The following is a 10,025-nucleotide window of genomic DNA, read 5'->3' as shown; positions in this document are numbered from 1 at the left end:
TAGATCTGGAGAGCTATGCCTAGTTCAATGCTCATGAGATTCATGTGGGTTATCTAAACAGCCTTCATACCAGCCGTGATTTTGATGCCAGCCTGGTTAACCTCATGAAGTAGCGCTTTGAGGTAAGCATTAACAAAACTTCTCATATCAGTATATCGTTTCCAGTCGCCAAGTCTACTGAAATGATAGAATTGAATATGATGTAGACTTAGATATCCTCTTTGATCTTGTAGCTAGGCCATAGCATTTGATAACTACTGAATCAAAATGAGTAGTCCCCAAGGGCCGGCTTAAACTGGAAAGTTAAGCCGAGACTTCAAATTGCAGTGCTCAATTTTGCATATGTAGCCCCCAAGGGCAGGTTTAATCTGCATGGCTACGCCCAGACTTTTCACCATGTTTATGAACAAATCCAAATATCTAGCCCCCATGAGCCGACTGTAGTTGAAGAAACTTAGCCAGGTCATTAAAATTTGTCTTCAAAAAAGAGCAATGTACATTAGCCCCCAAGTGTCAAGTAAAATACTCGTATTATGCTTGGGACTTCAAATAAGGTGATTATCATAACCACATATTGCTGCTTAATCAATTTATCTTGCAGGATAAATTAAATATGAAAGAATCCCAAGTGGCGGATCTGCGGCAAAACATCCAGTCCCAACAATCACAAACTTCAAAGGCCAAAACAGAGCTGAAAACCGCCTTAGAAGAGATTAAAAGGTTGAAAAGGGATTTTAGTGCTGATAGAACCGGCTGGGACACCGAGAAGCACTACAAAAAAATACACTTCTGTTATGATACGTGTTTGTCACAGTAGGTCACGTTTTCTGTCATGCATGTACATCCATGACAATTTTATGACAGAATCAATATAGTCATACCTGTGCTGTGGTTTCCATGACATTACCAAAATTATCATCACAGAAGTGTCCACTTCCATGACGATAAATAGCGTGTCATGGAAGTGCTTTCGTCAAGGGTAACTAACACGTGGCATCCACCGTAACGGGTCGCCGTTAAGCTACCGGGTCCGGTTTTGGATCCGATAACCCGCTAACAGCCACGACCAATGCCAATTTTCCACGTGTAAAATTCTCATTGGCTGATGGAACCACGTGTCAGCTCCGCGTTGGCACATGTGTCACTCATCCAATGGGCGAGATGCGCCTGTGATATGTTGACACGTGGACCGGCCCAAAAGTGGTCCATAAAGATTAAATGGGCCGGCCCAACTAAAGGCCCAAAAGATTTGGCGGACCATAATGGGCCGGCCCAGCTAAAGGCCCACAAGATTTTGCAGACCATAATGGGTCAGCCTAGGTAAAGGCCCAACATTCCTAGTTAAGGCCCGTACGGGTGGTGTCAAATCAGCCCGTCAACGACCTATCCTAAACTTGTCATCATCGCGGCCCATGGTCACTTCTGGCCGTTAAGAGTCCGCTAAGTATTTTGGACAAATTACGGCCAAGTGTGTTTCAGCCTGTTAAAGGTCCTTCTTCATTTGGGCCCATTTATAGGTCATTGAAACTTTTGGCCTATAAACGACCATGAAGGATTTGGGTCATATTCGGCCATGCCTGACATTCGACCCATTAGAGGCCCACTATAGATTTGGGCCACTTTCAGCCTGTTGTGATTTTGGGCCTGTTAACGTCAGACGAAATTCATGGGCCACATGTGGCCCAACGTCACATCGGGCCTATTAACGGCCCATATAAAACTGACACTAATCAAGCCCGACCGAACTTCCGGCCTGTTAAAGGCCCGTGTAGTAGGTCGAGCCATTTATGGCCCGTCTAAATTTTGGCCTGTGAATGATCCGCATTGTAAATGGGCCACCATTTCGGCCTGCTAATGACCAGTGGGTTATTTTGCACAATCAGGGCCCAATCTCACTTTCGGCCTATTAAAGGCCCATGTTTTTTATGGGCTCAAGATATTTACACCTGTAAATGCCCCATTGTTACTGAGGGCCCAAATTATGTTTAGGCATGTTAAAGGCCCACTATGGGCATAGGCCTACCAGAAAAATATGAAAGCTTATGCTGATTTAGGCCCAGATATTTTTAGTGGACTACACGCAAATTATGGCCCATAATCGCTTTTAGCCCAATTGGAATGGGCCCGGTGAATGTTGGTATGTTGGGCTCCTATGAAGCTTTCGGCCGAATACATTACTAAGATAAACCTACACTATAGAAAAATAGCACCGTAATTACTGCAGCCGTTGGCAACATCATAAATGCTCTATCACAACAAAATAAAGTCCAACCATACAACAAAAGGCCTGTTGGCATAGAGTTTACAGTCCTTGCAGATAAAAGCACCATCAGATGTATAGAAGCACATATCATTTGACCCGAGTACTAATGTTTTAGGCTGTAGAATCTGATGGAGCAGCATGATCTTACCCTTTTTCCGCCATTCCTCTTGAACAACGAAGCAAATGCCTGGTAGTCTGGTTTCAAAACCATTCATATCTTGATGACATTTGTCAACCACTATTCTTGTTTCCGAAACAATGTCCATTAGGGATTGGACTTGTGTCTGGAGCACCGATATATCACTCTCTCTAGCTGGAAGATTTTTCTCAGTAGGCGATTTGGATGAGGTTACCTTGACAACCAACCCAGAATTACGCAGGAAGGCGCTTTTCGCACTGTTAGTGGAGAGATACTGATGCACTGCAGCAAGAGGTGACATTGTGCCTGTGGTAGCCTCTTCACCTTGAGGTGGTTGTGGCCGTTGAATCATTTGTTCCATAGCTTGCTGAAAGTTTGAACTTGTAGATTAGTGTACCAGATAAGTTACTAATGAGACAAAAACAAACAAAGTAGGTTTCACGTTTATACAAAACTTGTTTTGGTGAACTACTGTAATGCATTAGCATGTATTGTAGTGCCAACTACATAATAAAATCACTTTCGGAACATATGTCCATGTAGCATGCCTATTGTATTGTCTATTTCCTCACATTCATTGACATATAAGGATAAAAAGACATGGTTTAAAGTAGGATGAACACAGTATGACATCATTCATATCATGGGCAAACAGATATAAAACAAATAGGCCATTGTATCATTTTGTGCGCACGTGAATATCACAACTAGATTACAGATCAAGACCAAAAGAATATCCTTCATCTCTTTTAAACCATGTAAGGTAAAATGATACGTTAAGACAATTGTGCATAAAAGTGAACGGATCAAGACCAAAAGAAGGGCTTTCCTCTGTATTTGGAATAAGTCAATATAGATACGATAATATGGCACAGAAAAAAGAAGGAACTTAGCTATTTACAAGAGCCTTGCAATGTGCAATATAGCTACGAGATCCTGTTGTCTGTTGGAATTTCACTTTAGAACGGTCGGTCTTATTCTTCAAACAGTTAGCCTAGAAGAAGATACACTTCTAAGGCACATACATAAATACAAGTTCAATATGTGGTCTGATCAAATACATATACACTACCTGATACTCTGGATCAGACTAGTGTTTAACAAGGGTTGTCCAGTGTTCATCTGTAATATATTCCACTGGAGATGTTTGGGCGATTTCATTGTTAGCCTTGCCTTCAAAGTGAGATTTTCTAAGGTGGTACCGATACTGTCGCAGAGCAGACTGAAAAACATGAGTGCATGCTTGTTTAGTTGCATCATCTTTCAGATCCAACTTGGTCCTCATTTGTTGAAAAAAGAATGTGAGTCTTATTAGGAGGAAGCTAGAAAGTATGGGACAGAGCAAGACAATATTACAAATTGCGATGAATAACATTACTTACAGATAAATGGTCAAGGAAGGTGTTAAACTGGGTATTGTCTTTCTCATTCCTATGTTGGATCCACGTTGGGAGGATACGTGCATGACACCTAACGGCAACGGCTGCCTCTGATACTAACTTGGTTGACTCTATAGCATCACGTGGCCTTTTTAAACCTGCCTCAAAATGGATCTCCATTCTTCCTCTAGATTTTGTTAATCTGTCAAGCATTATCCCTGATGTCTATTTCCGCTTGCACCGTGGTGCTAGTTCAACAACGAATATGGAAAGTGTTAGTGCACATCGAACCGTGAGAGTACATATAAAGGAGCATGCAACTGCAACTTGAATCGGTCAGGTACCATCTTGGTGTTGATGCTCATGAGGTTCATCTGATCTTGCCAAGTCCTGTTGTGTTAGCAGTGCTTTGGAAGTAGTGTTAGGTGTGAAGGCAGCTTGGGAACTGGCCAGTTCCAGAGCAAACGAACGAGTAACTCGTTGAGATGCTGGTACAGTTGAAGCAGACGCTGCAGGTGGTGGAGCAAGTGATACTGTGTTTGTAGATTTAGCTGGTGGACTTGGACCTTCTACTGCACTATAAGTACTAGCAGAATCTCGAGGGCAGATCCTTTTCCGTTTCACCCGACGAGTAACACCATTCCCTACTATATTCTTTTCCTTACTCTTTTTTGACTTTGCCATGTCAAGCCGTACCCACAACACAAAAGAATAAAATTGCTCTTCAGAACACATTGATGAATGATACAGACAAGCAATACTTTGATGTAAAACAACCGGATGAGGATGGAATATGTAAGAAAAACAGGACGGCGTGACATATTCACAGCTACGATGTGTAAACTAAGCAGAAGGATTTTCAAGAAAATAGAAGTAATGAAAGCTAGACACCATATGAAAGATGCAACCAATATCACTTTACCAAGTTAAAAGTGTCTTGCCATAAGTGGCATCTCGAAAAATTAGAAGCAGTACAATGTAGAAATCAATGCAAAATGCAACTACTATCAAACTGCCATGTTAAAAGCGTCCAATCATGAGTGACTGATGGGGAATACAGAACAACAGTACTTTGATGTAAGAACATGGTATGATAGATAGATGCAGTGTATTGTAGACACAGAAAGGCATGTCATATGCACATGTATAACATGTAAACTCGGCAAGTGCAATTTAATCAAAATATAAGAAATACAGGCTAGACAACATATGCAACATGAAACTAATTATCACACTGTCAACTTAGAGTAAGCACCTGTGATGGTGGAGTATGAGAGATGAACTCATCATGTAGACTTGGGACTTCAACTTCATTACCAATAGCAGTGGCAAATCTAGAGAGTCTCTGTTTGTGTCGGTCCAGAGGACCACCAACATCCCCTAACTTACTCTTTTCCTTCCTATTTTCTGATATTGCCTTATGAAGTCAAAACCACAAGAAGATGAATAAAATTAGCTTTGCATAATTGGTTGATGCATGATACAGATGAACACTACTTTGATTTAAGGCAAGCTTAGGATAGGAGGATGGAATATTTAGATATATTAAAACTGAGCACCCTCCCAGTCCTCTCAGACCATCAGCATTTCTAACCGTTAGATCATCACTTTTAGTCGTTTTTGGCCATCTCACTTTTAGATCGTCACTTTTAGTCGTTTTAGTCCCACCTAAATCTCGTTCGCAGGGCTAACTCGCGTGTCAGGCAGTGCTGGCCTTTTCGGGCCGCTGCTCCGGTGGCTTTTTTGGGTGTGTCACATTCAATTGGCCTACTGGCCGGGCCTCAAACCCTAGCGAAGGGTCTCTCCACCCCCGTCCCCATGGCTGCAGTTCGTCCCCATCCCTTTCGCTCTAACCCCGCCAAAGCCGCCGCTCCTGCAGTCCTTCGGCGTCATCCAATCTCACGGCAGACTCCCGCGGTAGGAGAGGAGAGTATGAACGATGTTCCTTGCAGCGGCAGGGATGAGGAGCCCTTTCTGTTTCCATCTCCTTTCTTTCATGGATGTCGTGTCTTCTTTGCCCGTCAGAGCCCAGATCTGTCTATTGTTTGTACTGGTGAGTCCCTTTTGAACGCCCCCTCCCCCTCCTTTCCATCTCTTTTATGGGATGTTCAAGCGCTCATATTTCTTAGATCATCGTTCGAGAGAAGAGATGGGAAGAGCTTGATTCCTGCATTAAAAATCTGTCCAAAGACACTAAGATTCGTTTCTGTATTGAGATCTTTTCTTTAGTTATAATTGAATTTTCCCAAGAGCTCCTTTTGTAATTTATGATGTCAATACCCAAGAAATTTGAACCTGAGTTTTCATACTTTAGTAACTGAATTTCATTGATCCAAATGATAATATTGTAATCTGTACAAACTTCCTGTGATTTCTGGCCCAACTCATCTCTATACAGACGTCCTGACTGGTGGTGATTCTGTTCAGGGAGAAGAAAATATACAATTCATTGTGGCACTGTTAACGCTAGCATCAGGAGGTTGTTCATGTCATCAAAATGTGCAACCAGAATGAAAGTGCAACTACACTGCATCTTCTTTGAGGTATGCAGAGTATGTCCTCTCATACACCTTGTTCTTAATCTGTCAATTATATCCTAAAGATATGGGTTCACCAGGTACAAAGAACATCTTAGTGGGATTTAAAAAAAAGTTCAACTTATCAATGTTAGCTCCCTATTTTATTCTCCATGGAACCCTCTCCTTAATTAAGACAGGGTATCCTTAAAAAGAAATGTAGGACGAAGGAGGGTAGAGGAGATCGAGGAGGGAGGGGGCCGTTGCGAGGAGATAGTTGGAGGTCAAGCATCGGCACTGGAGACGAGGACCCGCGAGCGGGAGAGGCGACGCTGGGCTAGCCATTTCCACTGCGTCGGCAGAAGCCAGCGGAGTGAGCTCGTCAGCATGGCATCAAACTATACAATGAAGTCAGAGTCCGGCCAGATCGTTTGCAAGGTGTGCATCCTGAAATCCATCTCCTTCTTTACTCCCTTTGATTTCAATTTCCAGCAAGAGCTTTTCGGCCAACTAGCAGCGAACTATCCGTCCAAGTCAACATGATAAACCCCCTTCCCTTCTTGAGATTGTTATCTGTATTGTTTGATTATTTTTATTCACTGCGTCTGGACATGATGTTGGCAAATACAGTAGAGATCATGGGCTGAGACAATCAATAGAGATCATGTCGAGGCTGGAAATTTTGCTTTTTATAAAAGCAGGACAGTTAAAAAAACTTCTTACATTTTATTCTTCATTTATATATCAGTTAAAGAAACTTTATACATTGGTTCCTAATTTGATGCAAATAACCAAACTGAATGAACATTATTTAGCATCCAAGCACGGTGCGCAGCGCACCAGATCTGAGGCGACACCGCCACCTGCAACTTGTCCACCTTTGTCCGATTCTCCACCCTGCATCCCCCAAAACCTCATGAGATGCATTTATGTAATGATAAGATCAGTACAATGAAAGTCCAAAATTTGTATAGAAACAAACTGAAAAGGGACAATGTACTACGCCCGTAATGTTCAGGCAAGTCTCTCAAAAGAAAACAATTCAATCCTAAACTGTATATTTGGTGAAGCGGTTAATATAGACTTGAAATTACAAGTTTAGAATTCGCTTCGGACTTTCTAATTTAGAAGTATTGAAGTTTAAATTCAATGAACATTATTTAGCATCCAAGCACGGTGCGCAGCGCACCAGATCTGAGGTGACACCGCCACCTGCAACTTGTCCACCTTTGTCCGATTCTCCACCCTGCATCCCCCAAAACCTCATGAGATGCATTTATGTAATGATAAGATCAGTACAATGAAAGTCCGAAATTTGTATAGAAACAAACTGAAAAGGGACAATGTACTGCGCCCGTAATGTTCAGGCAAGTCTCTCAAAAGAAAACAATTCAATCCTAAACTGTATATTTGGTGAAGCGGTTAATATAGACTTGAAATTACAAGTTTAGAATTCGCTTCGGACTTTCTAATTTAGAAGTATTGAAGTTTAAATTCAATAAGAATTCTGAACTGCACACACTGTAGAATGTTATTCAAGAAAGGATTATTTACATCTAAGCAGACCACTTTGATGCAATATGGATTGTAAATAACCTGTCAGCAACATTATCTGTTATTACCTTCTTGAAGCTAGCAACATGGTGTTCCTTTTATTGGCCCATATTTATTCTTATAGCCTTTGGTTCTTCACTTGTGCCAACCGGTTTCTTATCTTCAACCTCTGCTTATTTGCATATGTCCTTAATGTTGCTTCCTTTTCCTGGAGAGGCTAGACTTCATTTTTTTTGCCACTACAACAATGTATTTTTTTACTATGCAGTGAAATAAGGAACCGACAACTGAATATTTTTATGCCAACACACTTCTTGCTGGTGTGTCCTTTTATCAATAACAGGCCTGCTTCTCAAGAGATGCAAACTGTACCCGATTAAGAATGAGAACAACAACCTTTGCTTCTACTAGGTACTTTCATTTATTGACATTCACCTGTTTGTGTTGTTAACTTTAGTTCCATCTATCCATTAATTAGATATTATTTTTTGTATATTTCAATTAAGCATTGGGGAAGAGTAGCAAATCATAAATTTGAAACATGTATCCTCGCATCTGTGACTGTCTTATAGTCCATGCATAAATAGTTACTACTTCATTGGCGCAGTATTATTTGCCGAAATCCCTTTGGGCCAATATTTGACATGTCTTTATTTCCTCCTTTCCCTTATACAATATTAAATTTTGGCCTGGGCTTATGTTTTTACTACCCCTATCAGATCATTATTTATTGTAATTTTTGTGCAATTTTCTATATCGCATGTTCTGATTGCACTAAAACTTTCTTCTGCTAACATAATTCTTTCATGTTATGAGGTTTATCTATCCATTTTTTTGCATGTGAAGATATAAATGAGATTTTTTAGATAAAAGGCTGAGCTCCGAGGAAACATGCCTTGAAAAGGTTCATGCATAGTTTGGAAAGCTAATTAGTTGAATGTTGTGTCCGATATTCTTAAGCATCTCCTCGGTTTTATCATTACCAATTTGAGACGATTTTCTCTGTCTCGGTTTAAGGCTATTTAGCCTTCAGTTTGTGACCAATCTCATAATTTGCTCTAAATGATAAGTTTTCACTACTCCAGTGGTTTGGCCTGTTAGAAACAGTTGTAGTGTACTCATTTGTTGGGAGTGTGAGTGCTCATCGCACTATGTATTGTAGAAATCTACCGGATTAGTCAACGGTATGCTGCACCGTTTGCTTCAAAACAATCCTGATATATTTACTGATTATACAGTTCTACGATTTCCATTGGTCATTTTTCTCTTTGTGTTCTCAACTCTATATGATATCTATTTTTCTTAAATTTTGTGCAGCAAATGGGTAAGAACTATTACATTGTACATGCTACTTATCACCTCCATTGTTGTGTTGTGAACAAAGTTGAACTGTTTGTGCTTGTGAAAAAGGTAGAAATTACTAATGCCATGTCATGAGATATGGCCTTTTTTAATGGCATACCATATGAAGATTCTTTTAGTCAGTAGAACTTCTATGCATGCCTTCAGCACATTACATCTTCATTCGGTGAAGGATGTCATCAAAAGTGAAGGATGGCATTGGAATTTTCTTCATTATTTAACCAAGTGAAGGATAGCATCACACAATGATGTAGTCTAGGATAGGGATACCTACATTTTTCTATTTTTGCACAACACATTGCAATATAGTATACATGATTTTAACTTGTACTTTTGATGAATTTTATCTCAAGTTCTTCAATGATAATATGTTTCTGCTTGTTGCTTAAAGCTGTTTCTCAAGCAAAAAATCTTCTATCTTTCGGTTTGTTTCCACCAATGTGTATTGTTAAATTATCTATGTTGCTATTATTTTGGAAATGAAGAGACTATATTCTTATGATATTGCTTAAAATACTATTTGCTAGACACTTCTACTTAGATGTATGGTTATAGTTGATACTAACATCTATTTTTTTATATTAGCGGTTCAGAAAAAACATTTATTTTTAAATTTTATTTTTGCGCCATGATATACCTGTCATTCTATTGCCATAATGGACGGGCGCGGCAACGCGCGCCATCGATGATCTAGTATACCAAAAAAGACAGCATTGCATATTCACACGTATGATAGGAGGATGGAATATGTATGAAAAATAGTAAGCAGAAGGCATTTCAACAAAATTATAAGAAATGAAAGCTAGGCACCA

At 40.2% G+C, this 10,025-nt stretch overlaps 1 long non-coding RNA gene across 3 annotated transcripts; it reads left to right on the top strand.

The window, feature by feature from the left end:
• Positions 1-5,527: 5,527 nt before the first annotated feature.
• On the top strand, positions 5,528-9,566 carry LOC123185273 (uncharacterized). 3 transcript variants are annotated; one of them, XR_006493282.1, is made up of 4 exons: positions 5,528-5,834; positions 6,209-6,324; positions 6,494-6,735; positions 8,120-9,566. It is a non-coding gene; the product is annotated as an uncharacterized lncRNA (long non-coding RNA). The 3 variants fall into 3 exon arrangements; XR_006493280.1 differs by having other exon boundaries at positions 5,530-5,834; positions 6,513-6,735; positions 8,120-9,565; XR_006493281.1 differs by having other exon boundaries at positions 5,530-5,834; positions 6,513-6,735; positions 8,195-9,563.
• Positions 9,567-10,025: the final 459 nt, after the last annotated feature.

This window comes from Triticum aestivum, chromosome 2A, assembly GCF_018294505.1.
Source record: "Triticum aestivum cultivar Chinese Spring chromosome 2A, IWGSC CS RefSeq v2.1, whole genome shotgun sequence".
NCBI classification, from domain to species: Eukaryota; Viridiplantae; Streptophyta; class Magnoliopsida; order Poales; family Poaceae; genus Triticum; species Triticum aestivum.
The sequence above is the reverse complement of the archived record's forward strand: the minus strand, read 5'-3'. Positions and strand labels throughout refer to the sequence as shown.